Here is an 18,690-nt window from a genome sequence, read left to right as displayed (position 1 = left end):
TGCTCTGCTGCACTCACAATTTGCCGAAATAACCCGGTTTGACACCACTTTTAACCGCCACGGCTCCGTGCTATGGAATTCTGGGAGCTGACGTTCGTCGCGACATTTGTTCAACACACATTTGCCACCCTGTGTTTGTAACTGGAGTCCGGCGCAGGAATCAAAGTGGCATATATAGAGTGTTCTTACAGCATTTACAACTGTTTCCAGTTATAAAGGATGTTTGTGTGGCCAACGTGGACACTCAGCCTGCACTTCTCATGTGCTGCTATGCTATAACACTATGCCATAGCAACCACTATGCCTACAGCTCCCAGAATCCCATAGCATGGAGCCTTGGGGTGTCAAACCGGGTTATTTCTGCAGTGTGGAGGCAGCCCTGGACTCCTTTTCTCCTCTTTCCCCCCAACAATTCCAGCCCATTCCCAACCAGACTGGACTGGAGGCCTCCCTTCAGTGAAACAAACAAATCAATAACCAATAAATCAATGAGGAGGAAGCAAAGTGACGGGAGGAACCAGGCCAAACATCCAAGGCAGGCCCTTTGGGGCGCTTTTTTTCCCAAAGGGGGAAAAGTATGGGGAAGTGGGAAGAATGAAGGGAAAGTCAAGAAAGCGGGTGGTAGTTTTGTTGGGTTTAATTTTTAAAAGGGCGTGCTTTTACTTCTTATTTCTTTTCCCCTCCATCTCAAGTCGACTCCTGGAGCCGTGGTTTTTTGAAGAGGGCGCCTTCCCTTTTTAAAATACGTAAATACATTTTGGTTTAGGCGGGAAAAGCGAGTTGGAGCCTTCCAGGGATTGTCCAGTCAGTGCACCCCAAAAAAAACTCCCTCAATAATAACACCCTTCACAAATTTTGAGAGTGCCTTTAAAAGGCTGCCGCGTCCCTTTCGCACCCAGAGGCACAAAAAGGGTGCTTTGGGGGGTTGTTTCTGCCCCAACTTTGAAAAGAGGTTGGCATTTCTCTTCCCTCACAAAGAACTCCAAAGCAAACTTTGGGACACGAAGTCCGCTGAAATAAGCGGGAGACCCTTCAAACTGCATCTCCCTTCGGTGGGGTTAGCCCCCAGCAATCTCAGCAAAACCCTCAGCGAAGTTTTCTTCTTGTCGCCTTACAAACTACGATAAATTCGAGTCTGGATCCTAATTTTTAATCCCTCACGCAGCCCAGAATTAAAAATGATTAAAACAAGCTTTGCTTGGGCTAAAAAGGGGAAAACGTTTGGAAAGAGGCCAGCAATAATATTAACCGGGTGGCTGTTGGCTCCAGGTTCAGCGGGGCAACGAATCCGCTCCGGGTTTTTAAGCAGAACACTTTAAGCAGAATAATACTTGAGCCTTCAAGTTCTATCCTAAATCTAACCTGAAGGCTCAAGTATAATTTAAAGGCTCAAACATAACTTGAAGGCTCAAAAATGAAGCTCAAATATAACCCCTTTTCCCCCGCCTGAATCCAAATCTCATCTTTTGAAAGGCCAAATAAAATAATAAAATAAAATAATAAAATAAAACCCTTCAAGATTGAGAGGCAGAGGATGGTGAAATAACGCAAGAAACATGTCGGCGTCGGCATCTTTTCAACGCGCCTCAAAGTCCAACATTGGCATTTATCTATATTATTGTTATTGTTATTATTATTATTCAATAGTAAATGGACCTAAACTGGAAGCCACCGCTTTTCAGAAACCTCATTGCCCTCCCTTTTTAAACCTCATTTCCCTCCCTTAACATTAAAATCGATGCAAAATGCACAGAATGGATTGTACGAGTTGGTTCCGTACTGAGGAAAACAACAACACAAAACACTTCTGGAAGTTACTATCCCTATTTCTTGCCCCTCAACAACTTGTGTATCCCTGGATCGTTATCTTTCTTTCTTTTAAAAAAACAACACATTAAATTCCAGGGTTCGAAACAAGACAAAGAAAAAGAAACGACAACAAAACGCCGTGACCAAACTTTACTTTTTTAACCAAAAAAGGCAAAAAAGGGGGCCAAAAATGGACTGGTTGACGTTAGTGGATAGCATTAATCCTATAGAGGCGAGAGAGCGGGCGTCCATATAATAGTAATTTTATTGTAAATTATTTACGTCTGAAGTTTCTAGGCAACTAGTGATGAGAAAAGGAATAATAATAATAATGAATGAACCCTTGGATGAAGGCGAGACCCCCTTCTACTACTAACCCTTGTTCTGAATTTTTTGGCTGTTTTGTATTTATGTGGTGAGAGTGAAAATATATTATATCTATACGATGGCAAGAGTTAGGTGTTCTTTCCTCCTTCTCCTTCTCCTTCTCCTTCTCCTTCTCCTGGCGCGTAAAGGCGCAAAAGGCAGCCCTCCTTCTTCGCCGGCGCTGGGTCCTCTCCAAAGTTCGGCTTTGTCAAATGACAATTTCGGATCGTCCATAGTCCAAGAAGGGAATATACTGTATAACAGAGATGGGGGGAAGGGGACGGGCTGGTTTCTCTTTCGTTGCTGTTGTTGCTGCTGCTTTTATCTCATTTTAAATATTGCACCTCCTTCTAACTTGCAAGCATGCCTCACCCATGTTGCCTTTCAAGTTGCATGATGTGTTTTTTTTGGGACCCACTTCCCCACGCTTCTTCGCCAAGGAAGGGTTTCGAAATCTGTTTTCTACTAGGCTGTGTGTGTGTGTGTGTGTGTGTGTGTATACATGTATGTATTTCAACTAGGTAAATATACTATATACCTACTAGGTATATATTCTATAGTAGAAATGCATATATCTCTATATACCTATATAATGTATTTCTACAATTATAGTTTATTTATATAGCGCTGTAGATTTGCACACACACACACACACACATGTATTTCTACTAGGGTGTGTGTGTATATATATATATATATATATACACAAACACACACGCACACACACAAACACATGTATTTCTACTAGGTTGTGTATACACACACACATATACATACATATATATGTATTTCTACTAGGGTGTGTGTGTGTGCATACACACAACACATGTATTTCTACTTGTATGTGTGTTTGTATGTGTGTGTGTGTATATACACAAATACATATATATGTATTTCTACTAGGGTGTGTGTGTATTTCTACTAGGTAGATATACTATATACCTATTAGGTATATATACTATAGTAGAAATGTGTGTGTGTGTGTGTGTGTGTGTATTTCTACTAGTGTGTCTCTCTCTGTGTATGTGTGTGTGTAGTAGAAACATATATGTATTTCTACCACACACACACATACACAGAGAGATACACAAAAGCATCCTGTGGCGGATATGTCTATTTGAAGCAATCTCCGATGTGGATCTGATCCTGGCCTAAGATTCTCTGAGAGCATCGTGCCAAACCTGGGTCTTTTGGCCATCCCTCATTTGCCACAGACATGATCAAGAAACCACAATGGTGTATAGGACATTATAAACAATGTTCAGTTTCAGTGCAGCTTTCCTTAAGGACTCCAAGGAAAATTGGCTGGCGTTGATTTCACAAATCTCTGTCATTCTTGAAAGCTCCATCCTACTGTCAGAGCAATTCGTACCTGGGCAGTGGAAAGGATGGAGTCTTCTATTTAATGCATAGGAAACTCAGAGCTGAACCAAGTACAGTGATAGAGGCATTTTAATGGCATCACTCCTTCCTTCCTTCCTTCCTTCCTTCCTTCTTCCTTCTTCCTTCCTCTTTGTTCCCTTTCCTCAAGTCAAACAGCAGAAAGCATGATTTTTCCTTTTAGTAAGAGCAGGGTCCATAAATTTATTAATTCACTTTGATTACGAATTGTCAAAAGATTTTAGGATTAAGTGGGCAATTAGGAGAAAATTAACGAAAGCTGAACATAGCCAGTTTCCTATGAAATAACCACTCTCTTCCATTTAAATAAATAAATAAAAAGCCCTAGCTTGCCAATCCCTTCAAATGGTTTTTAAAAAGATGTAAACATTCATTTAAAACCAAACAGAAAGAGCCTGGAAAGATGAGGCCCAAAGAGGGGAACAGTAACATAAGAGGAAAGTTGCTTGAACTCAGTGGGACTTCCTGAACAAAGGTCTACAGGACTGAAAGTTATTTGTGGTCTCAGGATATTACAGGAGCCAAGTTTGCTGCTGTAGGTTAGAGGAAAAATGAGAATTTGGCTGAGAAACCATGGGATATGTGAGATTTTTTTTTTGCCAGAGTTGGAGGAAGGAGGACACCCTCTTGTGATCCTAAGGCTCTTTTAGTGAAAATGGCTCTTACTGGAGATGGTTGACATTACTCCCAACCAGGTACTTCTGGTATATAAAAGTGAGGGATCTCAAGGGTATGTGAAAACTTTAGAAAAGCACCCTGCTGCAGGCAACACCTTATCTCTGTCTTCTTGTTACGAATTTATGAGATTGCATGAAATGGCTGGGATTGGTGGCTAGGAAGAACCCTTATCTAAAATTAGAAAAATGAAGTTGTGAATATACACACAGAGAGAGATAAATTCTACAGTGGCATTGTTTCAATCGACACACTCCTCCTTCACCCCCTCCCCCAGCAGCCCTCCTCTGTAGAGCCAGCCTGGTTCTCACCACATGGCTAATGTGTAAAAATGCCAATCACACTGGCTGCCTGTATGACATGGTTGCTTCTGCCATTGTCAAGGGCCCTGGAGAGGTTGGGTTAACTACTTCGCCTTGCTAAGTCTTGGGACTGGTGTTTTATCCATGCAATCTGGGGATTCGACCGTGGGAGATCCTCCCTCGGCCAAGCAAAGGCTATCCTTATGCAGATGTGGTGAGGGAGCTGGGGCTGCAGTGTGGGAGTCCACATGGAATCAGATTGTCAGGAAGAGTTAATTAAACCAGGAGATCACTTTCTATGCCTCCCTCCCTCCCTCCCTCCCTCAAGCCTATGCCAAACTTCAGAGTCACTTTAAGTAGTATTTTGTTACATGACGAAGAAAACCTCCACATATGGAAAGTCATATTTAGCAAAATGTGTAGCTAATTCTTTTTGCCCCATGAGCAGGCACACATTGGACAGCTGAAAACACATGCCACATATATTACACTAAGCATGTTCTACTCAAAATAAGCAACATGTAGGGCAAATATAGTCGATTACCCCCAAATGGGGTATTAATTATAGGGTGTGTTATATACCTCAGTCCAGCTTTACTTTAAGGCAACTTAGATGGCTTAGGTGACTTTAGGTCTGTAGGAAGCAAGCAGAAGCACCATACCTTCCATGGGAGAAAGCGCATCCAATGATAGGCAGAGTCAAAGAATTAGAATACAAATAGCATATTTTACAATAAAATTCTTACTGACCACAACTAAGCCTTAGGAGAGGCATTTAATCTTTAGAACAGAATGGGAAGTAAGGTGATGGTATTTTCCCAGACCTCATTTGATGCATTCACTTCTGATCCTAGCAAAATGCCTAACTGGCCAAAAGAGAACAAGGGGACATTCAGGCATCAGTCTGGCTTTGGAGGAAGGCTGGTGATGTTCTTTCCCAACAAAAGACAAAAATAGGAAACGTCTTTCAAGACCAAATTGAATTTCAGAGATATTTTCCATGGGAGGAAGCATAGCCAATGATAGGCAGGGCCAAAGGCCAAAGAGTTAGAACACAAATAGCATATTTTACCATAAAATTCTTACTGACCACAACTAAGCCTTAGGAGAGGCATTTCACCTTTAGAATAATGGGGGCATCCAAAACCATAAAACAGTAGTGTCATAAGCAAAGAGGTGTGACAAGATGGAGAATCCCAGGGCACTGGATTATTCCTCAGCGCCTGAGGTTCCCAGCCCTGGTCAAAAGACCAGGTGTGAGTGACTGAGAATTACTGGAATGTCAGAATACAGGTTAGGTACAGAAGTTTCAGAACTGGCTATTGTTGTTTGTTTAAATGGTAGACAGGCCAAACTAATGCATCTAACACAGTCTGTGTCAGGACTGCACTCATACCATAATATCCCTTGTAGTCCAAATAACAAACCTGGGATAAACAGGATTTATTTATTTAAAAAAATGTATATGCTCTCCTTCAGTTTGACATTTTCAATGTGGTTTACAATGTTATATGAAAAGGGCAATAATAAATAAGGGCAGTAAACAATAAAACAGTCAAATAGTAAAGGCAGCCAGCACATGTAAGACATTAGTATTTTTGAAAGGGTTAAACACCTAAAAGATAGGTGCCAGACAAGCATTCCTAGGAAGACAAGTTCGGGAACAGGATACTGTTACAGAAAAAGTCAGCTCCACAAATACAGTGGACATCACCAGGAGTGGGTCTATGATCTCAACACCTGGGTATATTGATCTGAAAAAAAAGGTTTAGCAGTAAACACAAGTACTTTGAATTATGTTTAGAAATGGGCTGGAAGCCAGTGAAACTCTTTAGGTGCTGGTGAGGTATGTTCACAGTAGCATAGGATATACCAACAGTGCACAATTACAGCAACCTGATACCATTGTAATTGCCATGGCTTCATCCTATAAAGTTCAGGGATTTGTAGTTTGGTGAGATCGATCCAAAACACACTGCAGAAATAATCTAGTGTGAGACTACTTTAACTGCCCTCGCTCAGTGTTAGGGAATCCTGGGAATTGTAGTTTATTGTGGCACCAGAGCTCTCTGACAGAGAAGGCCAAATATCTCACAAAACTACAGTTACTAGAATTCCCTACTATTGAGCCAGGGCAGTTAAAGTAATCTCAAACTGGATTATTTCTGCAATGTGTTTTGGATCATACCTAGAACTCCCTGATAGACCATCTTGGTACTGTAGAGCTGTGGAATGAACAAAGCAAAGAACATTCTGCAGATGATTCTAAGTACTTGACCAAACTACAAAGATTCCACAACAGTGAGCCTGCATCAGTTACAGTAGTACCAAATTGCTGTAATGATGCACTGTGACTACAGCACCTTGGTCTCAACAGTCCAGCTGTTGTATTGTAAAATAACTATACTTTACAAACAATTTGAAAAGCAGACCCACATAAAACACACCAGGCAAAATTCCCATAAACTTAAAACATATTTAAAGCACAAACTGGAACTGCTAGTTCTGCCTATACTAATGATGTGCATGAGGATCATTTCAATGCTGGCACCATATCACCATAGTTATCCACAATGTAGTTACCTTGAGACAGAGCTTCAAAGTTACTGGGTGTTTTTTTTTTAATTACTATTCTGGCCCTACTGGGTATGGTATTATGGGAGCTTAGTCCAGAAAAGTAGCTTTTCAAGCTCTTTCTGGAAATATGACTATGGCCTTAACACAGAAAACCAATGGCCTGATTGTGATGGTCATAATTAAAATGGTTTACACTGGCATGTTTCTTTTTAAAATGTCAGAAGAACAGTACTATCTTTGTGGTTGAGGATGAGACTGACATAAATCCTCAATGAAAGCTGAAGTAGCTACATCTTCATCCACCATCCACAACAGCCTCCAATGTAGGCATGCATGGAGGGCACAAATCAGCATGTGGCAACGACATATACAGAGGGATGATATTGTGCAACCCATTTCATCCCTTAAATACTTAGCAGTTCAGAAGCTCAGGAATGCCCCAAGGAGGACCCCACTTCAGGAAAAACCCTTGGTACTACCTTATGAATCTTTCCTACCCAAGGACTCTCTTGAACCTTGGCCACACAAAATCATGAGGGGGTCCTTGCAGAGCTACAACTAGCATCCAGCAGGGGTGAAATCTCTGTAAGTTTTACATCTGCCAGCCTTCTTTAAGGGTCATTTGCCCACAATCCATTGCTGCACCAATGGTTTTCATTAAGGACACACTGTAGTGAACTATCCAGGGTCCTGAAACCCCTTTATCTTACCTGGACCTTGCCTTCCTGGTGTATATGTACGTGCCTTCAAGTTGCTTGTGGATCTATGGCACCTCCATGAATTTCATAGGGTTTTCTTTTGGCAGGAAATACTTAGTGGTGGGTTTTGCCAGTTCTTTCCTCTGAAATATAACATACAGCACCTGATATTTGTTGGTGGTGTCCCATCCAGGTACTAACCGGGGCTGACCCTGCTTTGCTTCAAAGATCAAATCGGATCTGGTGCCTTTAGGTCCTAACTATTTTGCCAGAGTTGACCCTGCCTGGATGCAGAAACATATATGAACTCTTGTGCTGTAGATGCCATCGCCTAAGCCTCTAGCCTAACCCCATTCAAAAGCAAGCTACCAGGAGCAATTCATGGCACATTTTCCCTATCATAACCCAGTGGCAAGCAATCCCAGAGGTCATACCTTCCCACAAGAAGGATTCCAATTCTGCTGTGTTGACAATACATCCATGCAATTAATGTTTTCAATATTCAGCACAATAGGTATGTCTTGGTGCCTATGTGGGTAACAGAGGTTTTAAAAGTGAGAGGGTTGGGCCAGGAAAAGGAAACACTACAGCAGCATGGTCATAGTATTCACGGTAACCTAGCAAAAATGATATGGTGTAGTGGTTAGGATGTTGGGACCTTGAGGGAATCAGCTTTCAGTCCCTAATGAGTCATGAAATTAACTAGATGGCTCTCTCTTTCTCTCCGTCTGGCCAAACCCATAGGGTTGTTGTGAGGAGAAAGTAGGAATGAGTTGAGTCACACACACTGTTTCTAATTTACTGGTAGGAAGATATGATAATAACAATAAATAGTACATACGTGGAAGATATGGGGCTACTTGTCACTCCTACTGTTGCAATTTCTGAAGGAAAAGCCTGTCTTTGAGGTTTCTAAACCAACCACAGTATATTTTGTTGAAAACGTGAGAAACCCAGTCTTTCACTAGAGAGGGTAGCTTCTTGAACCACAGTCTCAGGAGCAGACTGAAAAAGAGGGAGCCCTCTGTGATTTCTCAAGGGTCTAGCCCACTATGTGCTTTATTCTCCTCCAGTGTGCATGGGATCCTGGACTCTCAGGAAAGAACTGTCACTGAACTTAAAACAGGTATGCCAAAGGTTCATGGTTCAGACTCCTGGGGGAAGAACTGGGGATCCATTGCAACTGAGCGCAGTGCTATATAGCTCATCAGAGTGACTTTACCATGGTAACTGTTTGTCTTACATGACTCACCTACCCCAAAGCTCTCAGGTATGTCATTCTCTTTATCCATGCCACCCACAAATGCATTTCATTAAATGCCATTACTGGCATAGTGGCATAGTGTTTCGCCAGCAGACATTGTTAACACTTTTCAGCTAGCAAGCCCTGTCCTGAACGATAAATCCTTTTTGCTCCCCTGATTGTCATCATTTTTAGAACACTAGAATTCATCTTGTAGATCTCTGTAGGCCCAACACATGCCTGGAAGAGTTTCCACACAAATACTGCTTTACCTCAGTTTCTACACTGCTGCAGGAAGCTCTTTCTGTACACCAGATCACTATATGGATGAGCTGATGTTCTCCACTCCATCACAGACTCTTTTATTCTAAGGTCTTGTTTAATAATAAGAAAATAATTTGATCTATATCTAAATAGGGAATTATTTAAAACAGGGTCTATGTAGCAATCATAGGCCAGAGCCCTAAATTAGAGCAATATCTAACACAGCTGTTGATGAGCTCACAGGTGAAAGGAAAGTTCAAGGCTGCACAACACACATTATAGGGACAAGGAATGTGAGAAGCATGAATCAGGGGAAGCTAGACATAACCAAACAAGAAATGTAATGTATAAACATTCCAATACTTAGGCTGAGTGAGCTAAAGTTAACAGATATGGAACATTTTGAGTCATATAATTACCCAGAACATGAAATGAGGTGGCATTAATAATGAGGAAAAATGTAGCAAAAGTGACTGAAGGATATAATGCAAAGTCTGGCCAAATATTACCATTAAGACTTCAGGGAAAACCCATCAATATAAAGATAATCCAAGTTTCTGCTTCAAGTACAGAGGAAGAAGATGGCAAAACATGTCTTTTATTGCTTAGACCTAAAAGAAAAGGAAACCTTTAAAATCTGTTCTCCATTTTAAAAAATAAAACCAGCATTGGATCCATGATTAGTGGATCTATGACAAACAAATCCTTTGAAAAATAAGTCCTTCAATGAGTCTACTCTATATTTATTTAATTCTGGATTGAAGTCTTAGGACAGCAATGGGAATCATATGGCCTTCCCGATGTTATTGGACTGCAGCGCCCAGCATTCCTCACCACTTCTTATAATGGCTAAAGCTGTTGGGAGTTGCAACATAGGGAGGGCCACATGATTCCCACCGCTCTTTTAGGGAATCCTAAACCATGATCTCAGTCGCAAACAGAAGAGTGTTGAATCCAGAATTAGGTGTGCCCACCTGGGCTCACAGAGTAAAGTTTTTCACCCTCTCTTCTCTTTCTAATCTCCCCTCGCACTACTTCCCAGAAAAATGGCAGAGAATCTGGATCATCAGAAAGGAGAATTGTTTTCTATCTACCCACCCACCCCTACCTAGAAACACCTACAGTGAGCAGAGCTTCACTTCCAAAGGAAACATCTATATTTTGTGGAGGAATGCATTCTTCATTGTCATGTCAGAGCCCACTCCACTGAATGTGATTCCCTGGCCTTCTGGGTAGCATGGTTGGGAGGGCTACAGGGACTGCTTTTGAGAAGAAGGGCTCAGGTAAATCTGCTTCCACACTCCCAGTTTCATGTACCTAAATCTACATTCCCCTATAATCTTTAAATCTGTCCTTTACCTCTTTACAAACCTCAGAGCTTGTTTTATACCAGAAGTGAATGAAGGGATTATACTTTGACACCCTAGACTTTGCTTATCCAGTCCCCAAACACATTTTACTTACAGAGATCCAGCAGATAAACTCAGGGTGATGAAAGACTGGATGAAAATACATTTGTGGAAGCCTCTCTGTGTGAAACCAGTATGCACAGTTCTTCAGGGTTCATTTTCTCTTCTAATAGTTTCATGTGAATGGCACGGGGCTAAAAGCCCAAAGAATTCAATTTTTAAAAAGAGCTCTCAGATTTATTTATTTATAAGCATATTTTAAAAAAAACACAGATAAATTACTCATGTATATATATATATATATACCAGTGTAAATTACATCCTCAAGTGATGGCAGAATTAAACCGAACACTCAAAAATGTTCTTACATGCAACATCTCTTTGTTAATAGGAAATAAAGAATACTTGATTTTGGTACACAGCATATACAGATGGAGAGAGGAAGGGATAGAGAGAGAGAGAAATTTTTTTTTCAGGAATGCAATATGTATATGGGGAGAAACACTTGGTATAAATCTATTAGTCCTTATAGGACATTCTATTCAAATAAAAATGCAATATCCCAAAGAAATGAAACCATGCACTAAAGAGTAATAACAGCAGTTGTTCACCTCCTGAATGTACACTCTCCATGGAAGCAAAATAATCCAAAAGGATTTCCATAAAACCATTAGTTTTAATGGCTACATGTGCAGTAGAAAGTTAGAGAACATTCAAATCCTCACAAGTAACATTTTGCCTGACACATAATCAAATGAGGTTTTAACTATTAATTCTCTTGATATATCCACTCTGAATTCATCTTTGATGTGTCATATTCACAGTACAATCCTATACATGTTTACTCAGAAGGAAATCCCACAGTGCTCAATGGAACTTACTCCCTCATAAGTGTGTTCAGGATTGCAACCTTGGCAGCTTGACAGGCTCCAGGAGGAGCCTCTGCAGGCAGGATGAGGCTGATGGGCCAGAGATTGAAATGAGAACATTTTCTCATTAATGAATGAAAAAGGAAAAAGGAAAGAAAGCAGAGTTCCTAGTAATACAGGAACTCTGCTTTCTTTTCAGGAACGCCTCATAGAACCTCATCTTAACATTTTTCGGCCATTCCAAAGTAACAGAAAGCAACACAAAAGATTTTAAAATAGGAGAGGAGAGAGATTCTGCCCCTTCTCTGGACCTTCAAAATGAAAAGAAATTGTCACTGAAAAAATAAAGGTGACCCTGGAGTTCTTTGGACAATGTTTACACTTCAAATTACCCTTGGACTCCAGAGGCCACTTGATAAACTAGTATAAATGGGGCCCAAATATTCCAGCATTACCACTGGGACTAAATCAAGACCAAAATAGCATGATTCTCAATATATGTCTTCTCAGATGCTAATCCAATTTTGTTCAGTAGGAATTGCTTCCAGAAAAGTCGACATAGGATTGTATCTTAAATCATTATTTATCATCAGCTACAGCAGAGGTGGGAACTGTGCAGATATTGTTAAACTGCAGCTTCCAGAATTTCTTTCCATTGGCTGTGCTGGCTAGGGTTTATGGGAGCTGTAATACAGCAAGATCTGGAGAGCTGCATTATCCCATCCAACCAAGAATCTACAGGAATCCTAGCTATCAGCAGTATTTGTTTCTTTAACTGACCTAAATGAGTAAGTGAGTTTTATCTCTGCTATCTTCCAGTGGATAATGACCCAACTCTCTCTAAGGTGTTATATTCTTTGTTAATAACTTAGCCAAACAAACAAATGCTTTATCATGGGGTGAAATAAGCCTTGGAAAATGTCCCCACATGCAGGGAGAGCAGAATACACAGGTTTATTTAGCTAAAAGAATAACTTTACTACTTAAGCTACACAAAGAGTATGAAATTACAGTCAAAGAAATGTTTTTAAAAGGACAAAGTGTTTCTGATTTAATACTTAGCATACATGATGCACTCAGGCTTTGGTTATTTGCTTACAAGAGTTTCTTAGCAGGGAGTAGTTGTCCTTGGGATTAGTAATCCAATAAAATTTTGCAGTCTGTCACCCTGCCCCAGCCCTAACAGAAATGTTCCTGGTATAAGAGGTACTGTAGCCACGCTTAGGACTCACATGGAAGGGAGAAAGTAGATAAAGAGCAAAGAAGGGATGGGTGATCTTGCATGCCAGACAGCACTTTGTATGTCATGTGCAGTGCTAGCACCAGCATCTGATAACCTTGGGCATCTGATAAGGCATGTACTAGACCTTGGAAAAATAGCTTCCATACTACAATTCCCAGAATTATCCTGCCAGCATGGCTACTGGATGCTATGTCTGGGGCACTGTGCTTCCACAATGCCCCAGACATAACATCCAGTAGCCATACTGGCAGGATAGAAGTTACTTCTAGAAACTCTTACCTGTACTCATACCATCCTTTCTGATATTTCCGTCCTTCCGTCCATCCATCCATCCATCCATCCATCTCTTTTTGCAATTCACAAAGCCCTCAGAAGGTTCCCAAGTTGACCCCTGGGCTCACTACCATTGCCCACCTCATTTTCAAAACAACCAGAATTTCCATTTATTATCTTAAAAACAAAATGGCCTACAGTTTAATCTGTTCACATATTCAGCTGCTGAGTCACTGCATGGCTGAGCCATCAAGGGCCTATGTAAAATGCTACAATGATTTTCTGAGCACATATTGGTGGGCGAGTGGAGAGAGGAGTAACTATCGTATGCAAAATTTTACTTATTGATTAGGTGGTTGTCCCCCCCCCCCCCCCGCCCTCTCTGATGTAACCCAGGCTGCTGTCACATGCAGAAATAAAGCAGTCTGATAACATTAAGTGTCATGACTAGAGATGTAAAATTTCCCTAAATTTTGAAGCCATGGGGGAAAAAATCATTTTTTCCAGGTGGGCTTGGGAAAAAAATGGAAATTTTCAAAATGAAAAGAAATGCAATATTAGCACTTTTTACAGATTGAAAGTCATTCTGTTACTTTAGGAACATAAAATATGACTATGTACAATTTGATTTGGCATAAAAGTATCAGAATTGATATATTAAAATACAGTGTATTCAAACAATTATTACAATCAGAATTTACTTTTATTTTTTTAAAAAAATATTTGTAACAAATCAAGTAATAATCTCCTGAACTTTGGTTTTGCTAGTTTATGTGGAGCAGGCAATAAATAAATAACAGAAGAAATCATAACATTAATAACAAAAAATTATTTATAGTTCCTCTCCACAGTATCAAGTAGACATAAAGTACCTGTTTCCATAAAAATAATGGTGGGAGGGGACTAGGATTTAATGAACAGGCATGAAATTTAATCAGCCTCATTTTCTGAGCTATAGGTGTGGTACAGACTGCCCCTTTTAGCTTCGGATTGGGGTCAGGGCAGCCTCACTGGCAGCCCTGCAGCCCCAATCTGGAGTTTTTCCGGACCATGGAGAAGTGGCAAAATGCTGCTTCTCCATGGCGTGGAAAAGGGTGTTCTTAGGGCTTCATGCCCCTGGACATCCCAGGAGCCAGAGCCATGGGAGAAAGGGCCACCAGCATCATTCCCTGGCATCGTTCCCACAGCCATTTGGTTGCTATGGGAATGATGCATGCACCCAAAATGAGCTCCACTTTGGAACTCCTTCCCACGCCACAGCTAGGCTGCTATAAGTGGCCTGGGGTGGTGCAGAGACGTCATGCATGCGCCGCACCATTTGCACATAGTGCGTGTGTGATGTCATCATGGGGCCCCCATGTGGACGGGAGGCCACCATGATTACACCTCCACCACGTACTAGGGTCGTGAGACATGCGGTTGCTCTGCCCCCGCTCAACCCTAGTACGTGGCCAAGCCGGCTCAAAGTGCCAGTCTGGACCACACCATAGTTATTAGTAATAGTTTCATTCTGTGCTTCTGCTTTGTTATATTTGTCATAATCACAATTATCATGGATTTCTGAAAACTGAAGCTTTGTCTTGATTGAAATACTGTAAGTTTCTGTACCCTTTCACATGTCAGTTTATTTCTTGACTTAATGTGAGTGTTTCCAAATATAGGCCAGATTCTTTCACATCCTGAAGAAGATTCAGGAATCTGAAGAAGGCAAGAAGCAAGAAGAGTCAGAGGTTGCATTGTGCAAAGACCTTGCCACCATGTTGCAGGCTGGATATGTTTGGCAGAATCCCAGATTGCATTCCTGGACCAAATCCCTGAAAATGTTCTATATTCTGCAACATTTGCAAGTACCTTCCCAACATCAAGTCCTACGCGTGATGCTTGCTTTGTAACCCAGTCAAATGCAGTAGCAGTGCTATCATCACTTATATTACCACCTTTGAATCTTGGATCTAACAGATTTGCAGCAGCATGAATTGGATGGCAACAAAATTATTCTCTTTTTTAAATAAAATCTTTCACTTTATTTTTATTCTACAGCTGTAAGGAGAGATACACCGAGATTCTCAAAAACAGCTGTTTTTATCTTGGCCATTTGATAAGGAATTTCTGACAGAAGTGCACTGTCTGATTCAGAAGCAGTGATTGCTGCAGAAATTGGCTTTAGAATCGTCAGGGGATTCTGCAGCTGAACTTAGAAGACATTCTCATCAAGAACAGTGTTCTAACTGTCCTGGGTACTTTAAGATCTTCAACTATTACTGTTTCTTGAAGAGCTTGTTTATTTTTTTAGTAAAGTTTCAAAGGAGATCACAGCTCCACCCCTCCAAGTTTTACTACAGAACTTCAGTATCACTATTTTACTCTTTGCATTTTTCCTATTTGCTTCTTCTTGAAAACTGCAGCTACAATGTGAGTAGCTTTTACATGTTTTATAATTTCCTTTGCTTGTCTATAGATCATTTGAAGTGTGTCTGGTTTTATAATATCATTAAGAAGCAATTTTAGCCCATGAGATGCACATCCTATTGCAGTAATATGTGGATACTTATCTATTAGGATCTCCCATGCAGCTTTCATATTGCTGGCATTGTCAGTCAGCAAAGCGAATATTTTACCACTCCCAATTTTCAGTAGGACTTCACATATTTTACAACTGATATTCTTTGCAGTGTGTCTGTTGTCTCCTGTTTCAATGCTTTTGTAAAAAAACTGGTTGAAGTGTTGTTGGTTACATCCCATTTGAACTACTGTAATGTGCTCTACTTGGGGCTGCCTTTGAAGTGTGTTCGGAAACTTCAGTTGGTCCAAAGAGCTGCAGCCAGGCTGCTAACAGGGGCAGGTTATAGAGATCACACAACACCCCTGTTGAAACAGCTCCATTAGCTGCCAGTCTTTGCCAGGCACAATTAAAATGCTAGCGATGACCTATAAAGCCATATATGGCTCAGGTCCAGGATATTTGGCAGACTGTATCTCCCTCTATGAACTGGCCAGAGCTCTGAGATCCTCAGGGGAGGCTCTTCCCTTCATCCCACCACCATCACAAGAATAATTGGTGGGGACATGAGAGAGGGCCTTTTCCATGGCTGCCCTAGACTCTGGGACTCCCTGCCCAGGGAGACCAGAATGGCACCTTCCTTGATGGCTTTCTACCGACAGGCAAAAACCTTCCTTTTCAGACAGGCATTCAAATAAATAAATAAATAAATAAATAAATAAATAAGGTTCAATTTTCTGAAATCAGATAAATTTAAACTCTTACCTTTTCAAATTAAGTATACGTACAGATCCTTTTTGTTGCTGTACTTCCTTCCAGTGCTTTGAGGCTACTGAACTTGCCAAGAAAAGGCCATGAAAACCAGCCATAAGTCAGAAATGACTTGAAAGCACACAACAACAATGAATATAAAGTGGCTCTTATTTAATCCAACTTTCTGCCTCTGGCCTTGTTATTCCACAGTAGGTCATCAAATGCTACAATGGCCCCTATGTTGTTGTCCTTCTTTTAGAAAAACAAAAATGTACTTTAATGGGTTTTCGGGAATGGTTTTTTAAAAGAGGGCTTTTTAAAAGAGGGCTTAATGTAAAATGTAAAAACATTTTAGGAGGGTGTCTATTATTAGTATGAAACTGGTCTAATCCATGCATGTTTATCCTGCTAATGTAATAGGACAAAACTGAATTTTAGTTCAGATTCATTTTGTGCTGCATGGGCCCGATTCTAGGGAGATTGCTCCAGAGTTTAAGAACAGTCATTAAAAAAACTGTCTCTTGGTTTGCCAACAGATGTGCCTGTGAAGGTGGCAGCATCAAGAGAAGGTTGTTAATCTGTCGGGATGCTTATGTGTTCATTGTATATTTGTATAATAATAATAATAATTTGTTTTATTTATATACCGCTATTCCAAAGATCATAGCGGTGAACAGCAAGTAAGCTAATTAGCAAGTAAGCTAATTTGCCCCCAACAGTCTGGGTACTCATTTTAGCGACCTCGGAAGGATGCAAGCCTGAGTCGAGCTTGGGCCCTTTTGCTGGTCTTGAACTCGCAACCTTGTGGTCTTGAGTAAATGGCTGCAGTACAGGCATTTAACCACTGCGCCACCAGGGCTTATTTTAGAGATGCTTTAATTTTGTATGTTGATGTTTTAGATTGTATGCCGTGTGGCAGGTTTTTCATTATCTATTGTTATTGTATTTTGATTCCTACTATGTAAAGTGTGTACATTTTACAGCACTTTATAAATAAATGTTAATACTACTACTAATAATAATAATAATAATAATAAGGTGCTCTCTTGAGAATCGCAGAACGGGTTAAAGTTCTCCTCCTTTAATATTTTTAATAAGTAAATCCATAGTAACATTTCTACAGGGAACCCTCAAAAGACAAGTTTGGAGAAAGATGGGAGTATGGGGGGGTCTGTCTGTCTGTCTGTCTATCTATCATCTATCTATGCTCCACTTTTCCACACACACACAAGTTCAAGGAAGCCTTTCCCATGGACAGGGATGATATGGCAGGTTGTAATATTTTCTTCTTAAGAGGGAGAGATGGAGTATGTCTTCTGACATTTCTGTTTTTAAAAGTTCTAAAATCAGAGACTTAGCAGAATTGGGAAAGCGTGGTCTAAGACAATGGGAAATGTAGTCCAATACATCTGAAGAGCGCCAGGATGTGGAAAGCTGAATAAACTCTACAAAGAGCAATTTGTTGGGAAAAGAAGTATTATCCCATATACCACAATTTAAAAGCATCAGTTTAGGGAATCTGTGGAAAGTAAAACTGTGAATGTCTTAAGAGAGGAACAATGGAATAGTGTTGACAAGCCCCAAGTGCTTCTTCTTAGCATTATCATTCTCACCGTAAGCATCCAAGTGTCTGTAAGTGGGTGAATGTGGAAGGCAGTCACTAGTGGAAACCTTTTGCCACTACTGTTGTCATACTGCCTTCACTGTCTTTCATTCTGTAGTGTTTGCCATGTCTCCTTCAGTGATCTCTTATGGCAATAACCCCTCTTAGTCTCTATTCAACTTCCAAGATGGATGGTGTGAAGCCTAGATTAGGAACAATAGGGTGGAAGTAAAAGAAGCAAGCTAGAGGACATAAGTAAAGCATGTCTCCAGAGTTGAGCTTGCAACATTTCAAGGTCAAGTAGCTAAAACCTGGTTAAAATTGCTACATAAACAAGTGCTGATGAATAATAGAGCTGGTTTATGTTGTGCTCTTTATCTATTGCTCAATGAGCATTCATCATACAAACATTTCAGTTTAGGACTCAAATATTCTATGTAGTGAAAACACTGCAAAATATTCAAACTGTATTGGTGTCATTCTTTGAGTATTGCACTACAATTCTAGGCACCAGGGTTCGATTCTCAGTTCAGCCATGAAACCCACTGGGTGAATTTGGAGAAGTCACATGCGCTCCACCTCAAGGGAAAGCAATGGCAAACATCCTCTGAACAAACCTTGCCAAGAAAACCACATGATGGGTTCACCTTAGGGTTGCCATAAGATGGAAATGACTTAAAAGGCACACAACAACAACAGGTATAT

The sequence above is a fragment of the Sceloporus occidentalis genome, unplaced genomic scaffold (genome assembly GCF_023333645.1).
Source record: "Sceloporus occidentalis isolate IW3139 unplaced genomic scaffold, rSceOcc1.0.p SCAF_2, whole genome shotgun sequence".
Classification (NCBI taxonomy): domain Eukaryota; kingdom Metazoa; phylum Chordata; class Lepidosauria; order Squamata; family Phrynosomatidae; genus Sceloporus; species Sceloporus occidentalis.
The sequence above is the reverse complement of the archived record's forward strand: the minus strand, read 5'-3'. Positions refer to the sequence as shown.